Source organism: Astyanax mexicanus, chromosome 9 (assembly GCF_023375975.1).
Source record: "Astyanax mexicanus isolate ESR-SI-001 chromosome 9, AstMex3_surface, whole genome shotgun sequence".
Taxonomy (NCBI): Eukaryota; Metazoa; Chordata; class Actinopteri; order Characiformes; family Acestrorhamphidae; genus Astyanax; species Astyanax mexicanus.
In genome coordinates, this window is record NC_064416.1 from 44,133,420 (window position 1) to 44,150,167 (window position 16,748).

Below are 16,748 nucleotides of genomic sequence, written 5' to 3' on the forward strand. Positions count from 1 at the left end.
ACTTTGTTGGGTATAACAATATATTAAAAAATATATTTTAATATAGATAGATACTTTATTGATCCCCGAGGGGAAATTCTTGAAAGGAGTCCTTCGAGCCGGATATCTTAATATATATTTTATTTAAAAGTGTTATTTAACACTGTATCCTATAATTTAGTAATATTTATATATTCCTAATTATAATTACAGAGCACTGAAATACATTTTAACTGGTATATATAGTAATATAATACCTAAATATATTTTTAAAATCATTTTACCCATGTAGTAATTAAATTTACTTTCGAAAAGGTTACATGATACGTTGTACTTTAAGTGAACTACTGTTGTTTTAAAACACTTTGCTAAAAATGTACAAAAGTATATTTGGAAATAAGTATTTTAAAAAGTAGTATTAGAAGTTTATTTGTTTCAAATACACTATATTGTACTTTTTAAAAAATATGATCAAAATTTACTTTCAAACATTTGCTAAAAGCATAATAATAATAATGTATTTTTGTTACATTTTTGGAAAGTACATAAATCTTTTAGTATTTTTACAGCATACTTAGACATTTATCAATATGTTAAGTACAATTAAGTATATATATATATATATATATATATATATATATATATATATATATATATATATATAGTGTGAAGAGCATTAGTGAGGTCAAGATGCTAAATGATCCATCACCCCATCTCACCCAACCCCAAACTTCTCAACTCATCTTAAAATGATTGAATATAGTACCATCTTTCCAGAGAGCAAAGAACTAAAGCTCCTTTTCTCCACAGCGTGCTGCCAATAGGGAGTTTTTATCTGCTCCAGAGAGTCCTATTCTATTGGCAATACTTCTAAACATGGACTAGACAAGCTGTGTGTTTGTGTGAGCAGCTGGGAGAGTATGCAGATGTAAATTAAAATATAAAGTGTTTTTTTTTATATTAACTTTTATTTAATTACAGACTGTATGAACCTATGAAAGTATTTAATGCATTGTCATGCATATATATGAAATTTGTGTTTGGTAGATTGGGTATTTATTTGTTGCAATAAATCTTATACTGTTGGAAATCCTGTTAATTTCTCTTTTAAATGGAGCCACATTTGTATAAAAAAAAACATGCATTTGTGGGATGAGCAGCAGAGCTGAGTATGTGGGTTGCGCCCATGAAAAATTGGCCAGATCTTCTCTGCCAGTGCTAAACAACTTATTCTGCTGTTGCTGTGGACACTATTGTTTTGAGCCTGATTGGTACCCCTGACTGAAAGCTGATTGGCAGCACCTGTGAGCTAGTGTTCTGCTACAGTGGTCAGTAGGTGTCTGCTGCTCCAAAAATCGGACTCATTTCATGAGTGTGTCTCAATTCAGGGGCTGCATCCTTCGAAGGACTCATTTGAAGGCCGATTCCGTCACCGCTGTGCGACTAGGCTGTCCCATTTGGAAGACTCCTTCAAATGCGGCCGACGAATGCAGCCTACTTTTCCTTGGAAACGAAGGATGCACCGGGTGTATCCTTCACAGCCTACAGTATCCCAAGATTCATTGCGTGCCGGCTTATTTCAGCACGAAAAGGGCGGTGTCAGCAGAGGAGTCGGCTGCATTATGTAGTATATGTAGTATTATGTAGTTTATAGATTTATAATCTATAATGTATAATCTATAAATACTTATAGATATTATCAATATTATTTATATATTATATAATTTATATTATTTAGTTTATATATATATATATAACTATTATTTAGTTTATATATGTAGTATCATGTTTATGTTGTTATATGTTGCAGTTTATACTTATATATTTAATTATATATAAATACAATATATATATATATATATATATATATATATATTGTTAGAAGTATTGCTTAGTTTATATATATATATATATTATTTATATATCTATACTACATAATACTAATATATATATGTACATATAAACTAAATAATATTTTATTTTAATTTATTCTCTTTTTTCCAACTTCGTTTCAAACGCCTTTTTATTTGTTTATGTTCAGTTCCACCGCTTTCACATTTAAAATATTTTAGTAATTGCACAGTAAATTAACCTGGACTTAATTAATTTGGTATTTTGTGATCTAAAGCAAAACGAGAATCAAAATCTCAGGTTCATTTCTCAGCTCTGACTTTGGTTGTGGCGGGTAGAATCTCAAACAGGAAACAGGAAATACTCTGTAGGGTAGACTGTCCCCTTTCAGTACTGCCATTGCATCCTACCAATCCTTCAAAGGACACACCTTTGTAGACCGTGTCCTTTGAAGGATGCAGCCTCTGAATTGGGACAGAGTGCATGTTTGACTGAACTGAACAGGACCAGTGCGATAGAGCAACTAAAACTGGTGGTCCTCAAAACCAAGTTCCAGCATTATTTAGTGAGCCCTGGTACCAGTATCTCCAAATTGAAGGCCAAGTTCTATATAACAGATATTTCTGAGATGACACCCCCAAGAAGATCATCAAACACCAAATGAGTCAATGGCAGAATAAGCTGTTTAGCATTTAGCAGCTTAGCAGTGTTGAAGCTGGGCAGCGACATGTCTCGTCAGATAGGAGCTAACAGATTTAGGAACAGCATGGCAGTTTGTTCCTGTGTTATTTGTGCAAAAAAACACAGTGTTATATTCTTTATCCAGTAATGGATAGAATTTATCTATTGCACCGAGTGGTCCCGCGGTCTAAAGTGCTGCCACTATGAGCAGGAAGTCGCCGGTTCGAACCCCCACTTATGCAGCTTTACCATCAAGCTGCTGGCGCTCAGAGGGAGCCTAATTGGTCCTGCTCCCTCCAGGTGGGTAGATGGCGCTTTCTCCCCACATCAATCTAAGGGTGATGTCCACAGCACAGGGCTTCTGTGAGCTGATGTATCAGAACCGAGTCGCTGCGCTTTCCTCCGAACGTTAGCACTGTGATGCTGCTCGGTAATGCTGCATCAGCAGCAGCTCGAAAAGAAGCGGTGTCTGACTTCACATGTATCAGAGGAAGCATGTGCTAGTCTTCACCCTCCTGGTGTGTTGGAGCATCACTAGTGATAGGGGAAGTCCTAATGAGTGGGTTGAGTGCTTGGCCGTGTAAATTGAGGAGAAAATGGGAAAAATTTGAAATAAAAATTATTTAAAAAAAAAGAGAATTTGTCTATGGAACACCACCAGCGAATTACAATTCAGATAGGTGGGTGTATGCTTAGAACGGTTCTGTTTACACTAGCTAAAAAGAAAAAATAATTTTTTTTTTTCTTTCTGGGCCTGGACTACCCACCTCTGTGGAAATCAGGTGAGCTGCTGACGGAACTGAACATAATATACACATGCTGACTGAGGAGCATCCAGAACTACACTTTGTTCTTCAGCTCGGCTCACAGGATATAACTATATAATTGTTTATTTGCATCTGTTTAAATCATTTGTGGTGTTTTTTTTTTTTTTTTACGTAAAAACACTTATATTGTTGAGATAAATGGATTAGTGTAATTTGCTTTTGTACAGTACTGTATATCTAAAATATCTTGGGTTAATGCTGTCTGCACTTGAATAAAAGTCAAAGCAAATGAGAGAAACACTGCATTTTCGCTGGTATTAGCAGAGAACTGCTGTGAGCAGCTGTAACCGTCACTGCAGTGTTTTACAGCCTGGCCTTTCTAACACTCCCATGTTCTCTTCTCATGTAATCTATTATTGTTCTCGCCCAACTCTAACACACTGGGCTGATCCCGCTCTCACAGAAATGTAAACAGTCCTCTATTAGCCGTTTAATTTCAGTTTGCCAAAAACTGTTTTACGCAGAGGCCCTAATGATGGCGAGACGGTGAGTGTAATGCTGTTTCTGACACATCCTTAAACATTACTGCACTGATCTGGCACTGAACACACAGCCTCGCGCACAGCAGGCCACACCATTAAAGGGAAAGTTCAACAAAAACAATTTTACAGCTTTTTAATCTTAGCCCTGAAGCCCCTTTTCTGAAGTGTGGAACTACTAATGTAGCTAACAAGTAATGGAATCTTCTACCTTACTAATTAGCACTGGAGAAATAAGGGTAATGTAGCTAAAAAGTAATGGAATCGTTTACCGTACTGATTAGCACTGAAGCTATGAGGCTTATGTAGCTAACAGATAGTGGAATCATTTACTGTACTGATTAGCACTGAAGCTATGAGGCTAATGTAGCTAACAAGTCCTAGAGAGATATGGTTAATGTAATGAGCAAGTTAAACTCAGCACATGAAAACCTTATGCCTAAAAATAAATCAAGACTTTATAATAAATCACAGAATAATGTTGTGATTTAATACAATTATAAACAAATATTTTTTAAGTGATTTACGCCAAAAGTATATATAGCATAATTTTTGTGTCTAGAAGTGTTTGGGATGGGGGCCCATTCAAAGTGTGGCCTAGGGGCCCCGATCACCTTAATCCACCAGTATTTTTACCCCTTTCAAATTGCACCCAAACAGCCAATACAGACAGAAACTAAGGATTCTAATTTTCTCCCCTCCCACCCAATAGGACTCTGATGGTGAAAAATAGAAAGAAAAAAAAGTGCATTTTGTTGCATACCTGAGCAAAATTTGGTTTAATTTAACATGGCCATGCATTTTCCCACAAGTTTGAGTAATTTTACATGGAAAAAACAGGGTTTCATGATTGGTTGAAATTTACACAAAAACAACATACTGCATCCTTACGTATTGTGGTGATTTTGATAAAAAATGAAAAGTGCATTTTGTGGCATATCTGAGCAAAATTTGGTCCAATTTAACATGCCCACGCATTTTTCCACTTGTTCGAGTCATTTTTATATAGGAAAAAAACAGGGTTTCATGAATGGTCGAAATTTACACCCAAATTTTGGTAAAAAAAAATTAAAGTGCATTTTGTCATATCTGAGCAAAATTTGATCCAATTTACAATGGCCAGGCATTTTCCCACTCGTTTGAGCCATTTTTCATAGAAAAAAACAGGGTTTCATGAATGGGTGAAATGCCGATGGCAAGCAGCCTCATCTGGGATTTAAACCAGCAATCCTCAGACCGCAGTGTCGGCGTCATGTGTGTAAAGATGTTTATATTTTTGGTGAATTATGAACTAAATGGTGAACTAAACGACACAATAATAATGTATGTGAGCAAGCCAGAGCCGGTTTATGGAGAGACTACCCACTTCCTATTTCAGATAATGACCCCAAACCGGTAGAGAGAATGGAGCTAAAAAGCTAAAAACACAAATCCTATCCACTTGGCTCAGAGGCTCTTTCACTGATTCACTGCCTACCTCAAAATTAAATGTTTTATTTTCCCAGATAGCAAAAAGGATCTGGCCCGGATCCGGCACAATTCAAAACGGATCTGGCCCAGTGTCCTTTTGCACAGAATTTATTGAAAGTGAGGGTATTTTTCAAGTGATCTCACTTGCAGACATCCCAAGTTGCAAAAGTTGATTTCAGGGAAGTTACCCCCCACCCCCCCACCCCCGCCGCAAAAAAAAAGAAATTTTACTTTTATATTAATTAATTTTACTTATTTTTAAATTAAATTTAGAGTATTTAGGGGTGTAATGAGAAAACTAAAAACTGATTGGCTGTCCCACAGACTCTTTGCAGAGAACAGGCAAATCAAAACCCTCTATGTTTTCTCTCTCTCCTTCCCACACGCGATTAGAGAAAAAAAGCCTGTCTCTCGTTCTGAATTCCAGGAGATTATATGTGACTCGCGGGCATCAGGGAGCCACTACCCAAATGCGGAAGACTCCCACAGCTTCAGGGATACTTGGTTTGTCTGCACTTGGTATTTTGAAGGTTATTTGCCTAGTGAACTTTTTTTTTTCAAGTCTACAGATAGATGATACATTTTGAATCAAAACTTTAAACTGTGTGAAACTGACACCAATAAATTCATCATTGCTGCTATTTACTTACTTAGAAGTATTTTTTTCCCTCTGTAATATAGTCACTGTGTCACATCCTGGTCTCGTCTCGTGACCTATGCTCCCCTGTGTCTCCCTAGTACCTTTCCACCACTTGTCTCATTTGTAGCTCCGCCCCTTCCCCAGGTGTTTCCAATTATAGTGCGTTTCCTGTTTCTTTAAATAGCCCTCCTCTGCCACTTTGTTTCCGTCGGTCTTTGCACCTTCCCCTGTTGTTTTGTCTCTCTGTGTTTCTCTGCGTTCATAGCCCTAGTTCTTGCTCCGTGTTTATTTCTTGTTTAGTTTTCTAGTTTCTTGTTTCTTCCTCGTTTCCCCAGTTCCCTGCTTAGTGTTTAGTTCCTTTCTGCTTAGTTTATTTATTATTGTCCAGCCTAGTTTTTCCCTGTCTAGTATTAGCTTCTTGTTTGTTTTCCCTTGTAAATATATATCCCTGCCCTGTTTAGTTTTGTTTATCTTCTTGGTTATTCTTGGTAGTTTCTAGTTTCTTTGTGTTCTTACCTCGTTTGTTTCTTTGTTTATTTACTACCTGTTTGTTTATCATTAGTACTTCTTGTTTTGCTTAGTTTATGTTCTCTAGTCTTACTGGTTTGTTTTGGTTATTGGTTATTTGTTTATCTAGTTTCATTTATTTGGTTCACTCCCTTGTTCCTTGTATATATCTCCCTGTTCCGTATTTAAGTGTTTACTTGTTTCTTTGTTACTTGTTATTTATTTATTAAATTATTATTTATTGATTTCACCCTACCTGCACTTGTGTCCGCTTTCCTCGTCACCCTGCCTGGGTCATCGTGACACACTGTGAAGTGTGGAGAATAGTTTTGTGATATATTAATTATTGCTAAATTGAAGTTTCGAGGTATTACTGTTATTATTAATTTACCACAGCTAAAGGGTGCTGAAAAGCTTGAAAATTGGCCTTGAAAGTGCTTAAAAAGTGCTGGAGTTTAATGAACCCTGTACATGCTATTCATTACGTGTTAGCTACATTAGCCACATATCTCCAGTATGAAATAAAAGAAGGAAACTTTGACACCGGCCGTGTCTTGACTGATCGACTACATGTGGGGTAAGAGGAGAAACTGTGTTATTGAAAAGAAGTGGTGAATTATCCCTTTGAAGCATCTCTGGGCTCTTTCTGTGGGTCATTAGCGTGCCGAGCTGCCCCCTACCTGGACCTACAGCATGCGTGACTAGACGTTTCTTTATAAGGCCCTGCGCGTGTTTCTCCTTTTATACACCAATTTAAGTTCACGGGGCTGTTTTAGTACATCAAAACCAGCCTGGGGAGTGCAAACACAGGCCAAGCTCACACACACACACGCACACACACTCTCTCAGGGGCTCGCACGCAACCATATGTGTATCCACACACACAGACGTGGACAAGCAGTTTGTGTGCTTTGCGTGTATTGAGCTTCTGGCGGGGGGTGGGCCAGGGGGGCGGGCTGTAATAAAGTGGAGCGTAGAGGGTTGTGGTTTTAAAGGTTCAGACTGTGACTGACTGAGTTCCAGTGTGAGTGTGTAACTTTCACACTGAAGCTGATGAGCTGCAGAGTGATCAGTGCACTCCACTGACCTTTACACATACAGTTATGTGGATAAATTAGGGACCCCCACAAAAAAAAAATCCTGTCGTTTAAACATAGACATTTGCGCTTCATTTGAACAGTATAGATAGATAGTACAGTAAGAACAAAGTAAAAAAATATATGACTATAGAACATTCTAAACTGAGATTTGAAATAATATTAACTATTCATTATAACATAAATTAAAAATACGCTGAACGAAGAATATATACTGTGGTAGGCCCCTGGGGTTAGGGGCGTGACCACTGTGACCCGGAAGGAGGAAGCTCACAGAGATACACAGACACGGGGATTAAATGACTCAAAACGTACCTTTTATTTTGACTTTTAAACGCCCTCCACCACACCCAACACAAACTTAAACAAACATATGGCCCAATGGGGCTCTAGAGTCTGTAGAATTACTTTTAGTTCAAGTTAAAGGTCCGTGCAGCCTCAGCCCTCAGCTCCCCAGTCAAGAGTGCTCCCTCAGTGAGCTGAGGCTGAGTTTTATACCTGTCCCAGCCGGCTGCTTAATCAGTCCTGAATGCACACCGGCTGGGACAGACATGGCTGTGAGTTCCGGCGTGGGGCGGACCCACGGTTCCCCCGCCTCCTCACGCCACAATACATAAATATATAAATACAAAAACTATACAAAGTGTGCAAGTAACCAGCCGAAGATATGAGGTAGTGCAGTAAAGTGTCTATAGTGTCCAGGAGTGCAAATAAATAGGTTGTAAAGTAAAGAGTCAATAGTACAGCGAGGGATTATTGTACAGATTAAAAAATAGACCATGATTTAAAAAACATATGAGACTCATTCTTCCAACTGTCCTCCTCCCTCTTTTGGCTCCACTGGGAGGAGCTGAAGAGTCTGATGGCTCTCGGGACAAAGGATCTCCTGAGTCTGGCTGTAGAGCAGCTCTGTGGCCGGAACCTGACACCGAAACTGCTCCCATGGTCCATACAAATCGTGTGCAGTGGGTGACCATCATCATCATCAATGATGGACAGACGTTTGTACAGTATTAAAAAAGGAGTGCCATTAAACAAATCAAAATTCAAAAGCAAAAAAAGAAAAATTCTTTGAGGAAATTTTTAAGGCAATACTAAAGTTTGCCAGAGAAGACCAAGACAAAGAGGACAATGTAAGGTCACCGGCCTAAAAATTAAACAAAAACTGAAACTGAAGCTGTGTTGGACCATGCAACATGACAAAACATTCACACAAGGGAGCAGGATCTACAGGCCCAGCCCAACATGTGGGCAAATTCTCTGCAATATGCCATATCTGAAATATTTATTCATATTTTATTTTGACCACAAGAAACTTGTGAGATGGAAGAAGAGAAGCTGATCAATGAGCTGAAATTTACATTTTTAAATAATCTAATCTCCACAAAATGTTTTTAATATAAATTAATTAATATAAATTAATCATCCATTACCTTATGAGTTTTTATGTTTTAAGAGAAAGAAAGCAGCTCTTGAAGAAGATAGGTTGCTTATTTTTCATTAAGCAGCACTGTAAATTTATTTTAAACTAAAATACATAAGTACAACCTTAAAATATCCCAATTAACTTTTTTTTGCTTTAATATTGTAATGATATTACAACATTTACTAATGTAAAGTGTTTCATTAGTTTTGTACAACTCTATTTGGTGAGTTATTTTGTTATGAATGATTAGTAATCCCTGGTATTTAATGAAAGGAATGGAGCATTAAAAGGGGCTTGATAAATATTTTAAATACTTTGGGGAAAAACATGAAATGTTAATTTAATTAAAACAATTTCCCATATTTTCTCCTGTGTTTCTTCTCTTCAATTACATTTTTGCTTCTCTTTGCTTCATCTCTTTTCCTTACCTTCTTTATTCTATTCTCTCCTCTTTTTTTCTTGATTTCTCATTTTTCTCCTCGTCTTTTTTTATTTATGTTATCTGTTCCTTCATCTCTTCTCTTTGGTTTCTCCTCTTCTCTCATCTCTTCTTTCATCATTGTTTAGTTCTCTGAAGCTCTTGCTCAGTGTGTGTTCATATGTGTGAGGTTGAGGCCTGTGCTAAAAGAATTAAAATAAATAATATCACCCACAATAAGGCCTGTTAGCATCGGCGGCGCACGCTGCACATGTCTCTGATTTAGCCATGGAAACCGTAAACTGTTATTTTGGCGCTGAGTCAAATGTCGGCTGTCAAACAACTCGGGCGAGGTTTCATCCAGAGGCGTCAAAGAGTGAAAACCCTCGGGACGGAGGGAGAAGAAACAACTGAGCTTTTTCAGATGGAGAATCCCAGTCAGAATTAGAGTATTTAAAAAACATATATAAATGCACAAACAAATACCAAAATATACAGCAGAGGATCTCACTGTACCACTAAATATAATACACACACCGCACCATGTGCAAAAAATACAGAAGTTCAGTAAAATGCCAGTTTCGACGTTCTTAAAGAGCCACTAAACCCTAATCTATATTTTCTTTTTTCATTAATAGCTGAAATTTGCTCCTTTGAAGTAATAAAACAAACAAGACTTGCGTAAAATCTTTTTAAACCTTTCTTAACCTTTAAAAAACACAATCAATAATACCGCCCCCATGTCCAAACATCTACTACTGCTGCAGCTCAGCCAATCAGCTATCCCTCTTTTCTCGCCTCTAAACCCATACATCACCCAGTGCCCCCTCCAAATCTAATCTCCCCATTTTTCAGCCTTTTTTCAAATTTGAGATTAGCGTGGAGTCAGCTAAATGTAGGGGGTTTAGTGCCCCTTTAAGTGAACTCTGATGGTTTGGTTATTTTTCACATAAATAGCACACTGAACTGAGCACAAACAGTGTATTATTCAGTGAATGAAGTGCCCTTATCTCAACTTCAGGCATGTTTTAAAATCTTGTCCTTGAATATCAGTGTATCCACTGTTGCACTTTGTTCACTTCTACTTCTAGCCCTATAGCAGTTCTAGTTTTTAGTGGTATATCTTTGTTCCAGTTTTCAGAGCTCTAATTAGTGGTGGTGTTTTAGGGCGTTTTCATACTTGTTTAAAATAAATGAATCCACATTCAGGGCCGATACTGGGTGTGATTATCCTTGGTTTGCTTTCACACACAAGAACTCCATCTGAACTGTGGGCTTGTTGCACAGATTAGCAATTTCTGCATGTACAGTGCCTTGCAAAAGTATTCGGCCCCTTAAACTTTTGCCACATTTCAGGCTTAAAACATAAAAATATTAATTTTTAAATGTAATTTTTTGTGAAGAATCAAGTGGGACACAATTGTGAAGTGGAACAAAATTTATTGGCTATTTTAAACTTCTTTTAGAAAGAAAAAACTGAAAAGTGAGGGCATGCCATATTATTATCCAGAAGTTCAGTGAGGATCTCTGAATGATCCAATGTTGATCTAAATGACTGATAATGATAAATAGAATCCACCTCTATGTAATCAAGTCTCTGTATAAATGCACCTGCTCTGTGATCAGAGTCTCAGAGTTCTGTTTAAAGCACAGAGAGAATCACGAAGACCAAGGAAAAACACACCAGGCAGGTCTGAGATACTGAGAAGTTTAAAGCCGAATTTGGATACAAAAAGATTTTCCAAGCTTTAAACATCTCAAGGAGCACCGTGCAAGAGATCATATTGAAATTAAAGGAGTATCAGACCACTGCAAATCTACTAATCAAGACCTGGCCGTCCCTCTAAACTTTCAGCTCAAACAAGGAGAAGACAGATCAGAGATGCAGCCAAGAGGCCCATGATCACTCTGGATGAACTGCAGAGATCTACAGCTCAGGTGGGAGACTCTATCCATAGGACAACAATCAGTCATACACTACACAAATCTGGCCTTTATGGAAGAGTGGCAAGAAGAATTTGTTTGCCATTTCTCAAAGATATCCATAAAAAGTCTCATTTAAAGTTTGCCACAAGCCACCTGGGAGACACACCAATTATATGGACAACTTTTTGGCCACAATGCAAAACATTATGTTTGCTGTAAAAGCAACACAGCTCATCACCCTGAACACCCCACCCCACTGACAAACATGGTGGTGGCAGCATCATGGTTTGGGCCTGCTTTTCTTCAGCAGGGACATGGTTAGGGGAAGAGAGGTTAAAATTAATGGGAAGGTGGATGGAGCCAAATACAGGACCATTCTGGAAGAAAACCTGTTGGAGTCTGTAAAAGAGTTGAGACTGGGGTGGAGATTTATCTTCCAACAAGACAATGATACAAAAAAACATAAAGCAAAATCTACATTGAAATGGTTCACATATAAACGTATCCAGGTGTTAGAACGGCCAAGTCAAAGTCCAGAGCTGAATCCAATGGAGAATCTGTGGAAAGAGCTGAAAACTGCTTCATCCAACCTCACTGAGCTCCAGCTGTTTTGCAAGGAAGAATGGGCAAAACTGATAGAGACAAAGCCCAAGAGACTTGCAGCTGTAATCGCAGCAAAAGGTAGCGCTATAAAGTATTAATGCAAGGGACCCGAATAAAATTGCAATGCAAAAAAAGTTTAAAATATCCAATAAATTTCGTTCACTTCCCGATTGTGTTGCACTCACAAAAAAATACAAATTCATATCTTTATGTGTGAAGTCTGTAATGTGGCAAAAGTTTGAAAAGTTTAAGGGTATTTTATGGAGTCAAAAAAGGGTCATAAAGATTTTGAGTTTGTAAAACAGAAGTCACAAATGTACTGAAACTTGTAACTGCGTTTAAACAACTGCATGCACGAAAATCCAAATCCACAAATTAACTGGAATGTGCAAACTTGAAACAGAAAGTAATATTAATAATAATTCAAATGTACGAATGTGAAAAAAATATTTTAATTATATATAAATATATATATTTTAATTTGTAAATCCAATCTCTTCAATGTGTGAATCAGTACTGCTCAAATGGCTTAAGCTGGGTCAGACCAAAAATCACATGGAATTTGTGAGGTTGTAAATGTGACAGTGGGTGTTTTTCACTGTGGAGCTAAAAATCCTCTCATTCATCTTCTCTGCTGCGTGTGCGAAGCTCTAGCTGCAGTTGCGAATTTTGACCCTGTTTTGACGCCTGATTGATGGACCAATAGGAAAGCTTTATCCGGACCAATCAGATTACGGGGTTTGTTTAACCAATCAGAACAATGGGTGGGTCTCTGCAGGTCGGAGTACTGGGCGTGTCGAAAGGTGTGGGCGTGTCGAAAGTGTGGCCGCCATTTTGGAGTCGGCCACCATGCGCCCCCCAGTGGATCAATTTACACTGAGGAAGGAGTTTAATAAAACAATAATATTCATAACTCTACCAATTTTTTACCCGATTTACACATTACAAATACGTGCTTTCATGCTGAAATACTTTATATTATGTTCTAATAATATGAATTAATTTTATATTTATGTACATAGATGCACACACTCACACACACACACATACATATATATATATATATATATATATATATATATATATATATATATATATATATATATATATATATATATATATTAATAAATTAATTAATTTATGTACTAATTAATATGCTATACCATATGTCTGTCTTTGATAAAGAGCATAATGTAAAGTATTTCAGCATGAAAGCAGGTATTTGTAATGTGTGACAGCGTCCTGTATCATTACTACATCTCTGCTGTTTGTAACAAACCAAACCGTGTGTAAATCGGGTAAAAATTGGTAGAGTTATGAATATTATTGTTTTATTAAACTCCTTCCTCAGTGTAAATTGATCCCCTAGGGGGCGCATGGTGGCCGACTCCAAAATGGCGGCCACACTTTCGACACGCCCACACCTTTCGACACGCCCAGTACTCCGAGCTGCAGAGACCCACCCATTGTTCTGATTGGTTAAACAAACCCCGTAATCTGATTGGTCCGGATAAAGCTTTCCTATTGGTCCATCAATCAGGCGTCAAAACAGGGTCAAAATTCGCAACTGCAGCTAGAGCTTCGCACACGCAGCAGAGAAGATGAATGAGAGGATTTTTAGCTCCACAGTGAAAAACACCCACTGTCACATTTACAACCTCACAAATTCCATGTGATTTTTGGTCTGACCCAGCTTGAGCCATTTGAGCAGTACTGATTCACACATTGAAGAGATTGGATTTACAAATTAAAATATATATATTTATATATAATTAAAATATTTTTTTCACATTCGTACATTTGAATTATTATTAATATTACTTTCTGTTTCAAGTTTGCACATTCCAGTTAATTTGTGGATTTGGATTTTCGTGCATGCAGTTGTTTAAACGCAGTTACAAGTTTCAGTACATTTGTGACTTCTGTTTTACAAACTCAAAATCTTTATGACCCTTTTTTGACTCCATAGTATTTCACTGAGCCTCCGTGTCTATGTTACCTTCTGGCTCTCTGCCTTTAGTTAGGCTGTTTTATTCAGATCTACCGAAGTCATTAGATAATAATCACACTCTGATAATGTTTTATATTCTCTGTTTTACATAAATCCAGCTATTCCATCTCTTTGCCTTCTTCAGAGTTACTGACTGCCCACCTGTCTGACCCGACACCGATGGATGGATGTTGGACCCTCAGACTCTTATGTCTCCTGTCCGGCCAGACTGATGGAAGTTTCTGAAGTCAGCTTTTCTCCATCACCCACCACAGATCAGCTGCTCATCATCCATCTTACTCTCCACTACAGATTACACCCAAGCTTACATCAACTCTAACTTATTCCATTAGTGGTGCTGCTGTATTCCTGAATATAAAAAACCTATGTGGATGTATAAAAGACTTTTTAAAAATAATTTAAAAGCCGTTTGACCAGTGGTAGGTTGGTCCCCCCCTTGTATGTGAGTCTTGGTCCTCCCAAGGTTTCTTCCTCCTCCTCCAGCTCTGAGGGAGTTTTTCACTGGGGGTTCTGTATTGTGTACGTTCTATGTTTGATGTTTTGCCTGATTCTTTGTACTGTAATTATATTTCTGTCAAGCTGCTTTGTGAAAACACCAGTTGTAAAAAGCGCTATACAAATAAATTTGATTTAATTTGATTGGAAGGGGGCTGAATACTTTTGCAAGGCACTGTAGGTTCATAAATGCTTTGGCTGTTTGCTTCTTTTTATAATTTTGCTGGAATATACCCTGAAGCAATGAGGAACAGTGACTTTAAGATGCATGGCATTTTACCATGTAGATGCTCCACCGAACAACCAGTTCATATAAAAAGATTTTTATTCATGTAGGCCAGCAAAATATCAGTGGTGTGCAGTAGTGAGGCCCTTCTAACCCTTTAGAGAAGGGTTGACAATGTCACGCCCTCGCTATGTTTCCCTGTGTTTTCCCCGTTTCCTAGTGTGTTTCTCCAGTAGTTTTCCGTCACGTGTGTCTAAGTTGTGGCTCCGCCCCTTCCCCAGGTGTTCAGTGTTTCATGTTACTATATATAGTACACTTTAGTCCTTGTTTATCCATCGGTCTTTGCACCTTCCTCTGTCGTTTGTCTCGCCAAGATTGCTATTGTTTGTTCACGGTTTTCGTTACGCTCTAGTTATTTCTTGTTTATTTCTAGTTCCCTTTATTTTACGTATATATTTCCTGTCACGTTCATTTCCTGTTTGTTTCTTTGTTTATTTTGTATATTATTTACGTTTATTTCTTTGTTTTGTACATATTCACGTATTTTTACCTGTATATATCCCTAGCCCTTTTTTGTTATTATCTGTTTTACTTTACTCCCTGTTTGTTTGTTTTATGTACATATATATTCGTTATTCCCTTATTTGTTTATTTGTTATTCATTAAAGTCTGTCTTACCCGCGTATAAATCCGCCTCCCGTCTGCTCCTCCGTTACAGACAATACGTGCATGTAAATAATTACATAATTTTTTATCAGGAAATATATATATTATAGTTATTGTAAGTGTAAGAATTCATTTTATAAATGAACTAAAATTAAAAACAGTAACTAATTCAAAGTATTAGTCTGTGTTTTTTAGTTGCTACAGGACTCTTATCTGACTGACGGCAGTTCTAACCAATCAGAGCTTTTTAAAATGGCTTCTGCTCTCGTGACTGCGTGACCCTTCTCCTGATTTTGAGAAGGGTGTAGTAATGAGTCTATTAGCAAAGCCGTAGGACAATCTATCCAATCAGATTCATGATTTTCACTACGGGGGCGGAGCCATGACTCTGTAACCCCTTCTCAGCGCTATGCCATAAACAGAGCTCATGCTGGATAAATTCAATAGTTAGTGAACTATCATGGAATTGCAACTGCAAATCAGACAGATATTGTGTCACATTATCAGAGGGGGAAAGTAATGAATTACATTTACTCAAGTTACTGTAATTGAGTAGATTTTATGAGTAATTTGTAATTTTTTAAGTAGTTTTTAAAAAAGGTAATTTTACTTTTACTCAAGTACATTTTGACACAAGTAATCTACTTCACTACATTGGAAAACTCCCAATTACTGAGTAAATAATTAAATGCTGGGGTAAAAAGCAGTGTTTATTGCGGTTAACGGGAGAGACGCTGTGTGAATCAATCTGCTTAAATGTAAAAAAACATGTAAATAGCAGTTAAAGCATAGCAATTGCAAGTTAAAAAATAACAATGAACTGTAAAGCTATAAAATTACAGTTTATAGTCACATATACGACCAAAACTTTTGAAAAAAATATGGATCATAGAAACCTATGTTACTTGTTCTTGAACATGTTTTATGAAGTGGTCTGAACAAATACTGCCTTAAAGGTCCAAATTATTATTTGGAATAATAATTCATTAAAAAGATTTAATTTATGATTTGTTGTAACTTTTACAATTTAAATTGAATACTTTTTTACTTTTACTCGAGTAGATTTTTAGATGGGTACTTTTACTTTTACTTGAGTAGAATTTTAGCAAAGTAAAGATACTTTTACTCAATTACAATTTTTCAGTACTTTTTCCACCTCTGCACATCATATTAAAAAGTCCTTTTTAAAGGCTGTTCTTCAATGTGAAACTAATTCACAATAAAAGGCCGTCTGACTGGTGAGTTTTTGTGTGTACTTAATGTTTTGGCTGCTCTGTTGTACTGTAGATATACAAATGAGTGATTTTTGTTGAACAGCTGTACTTGTAGGAATATTAAGCATTTATTGTTGGGTCTATTGTACACTTTTGTAGTTTGTAGTTGTATTTGTGGGCTGTTGATGTGTATTAAGTTCATATAACTAAGTCAAAAGAGAGAATATGTAGT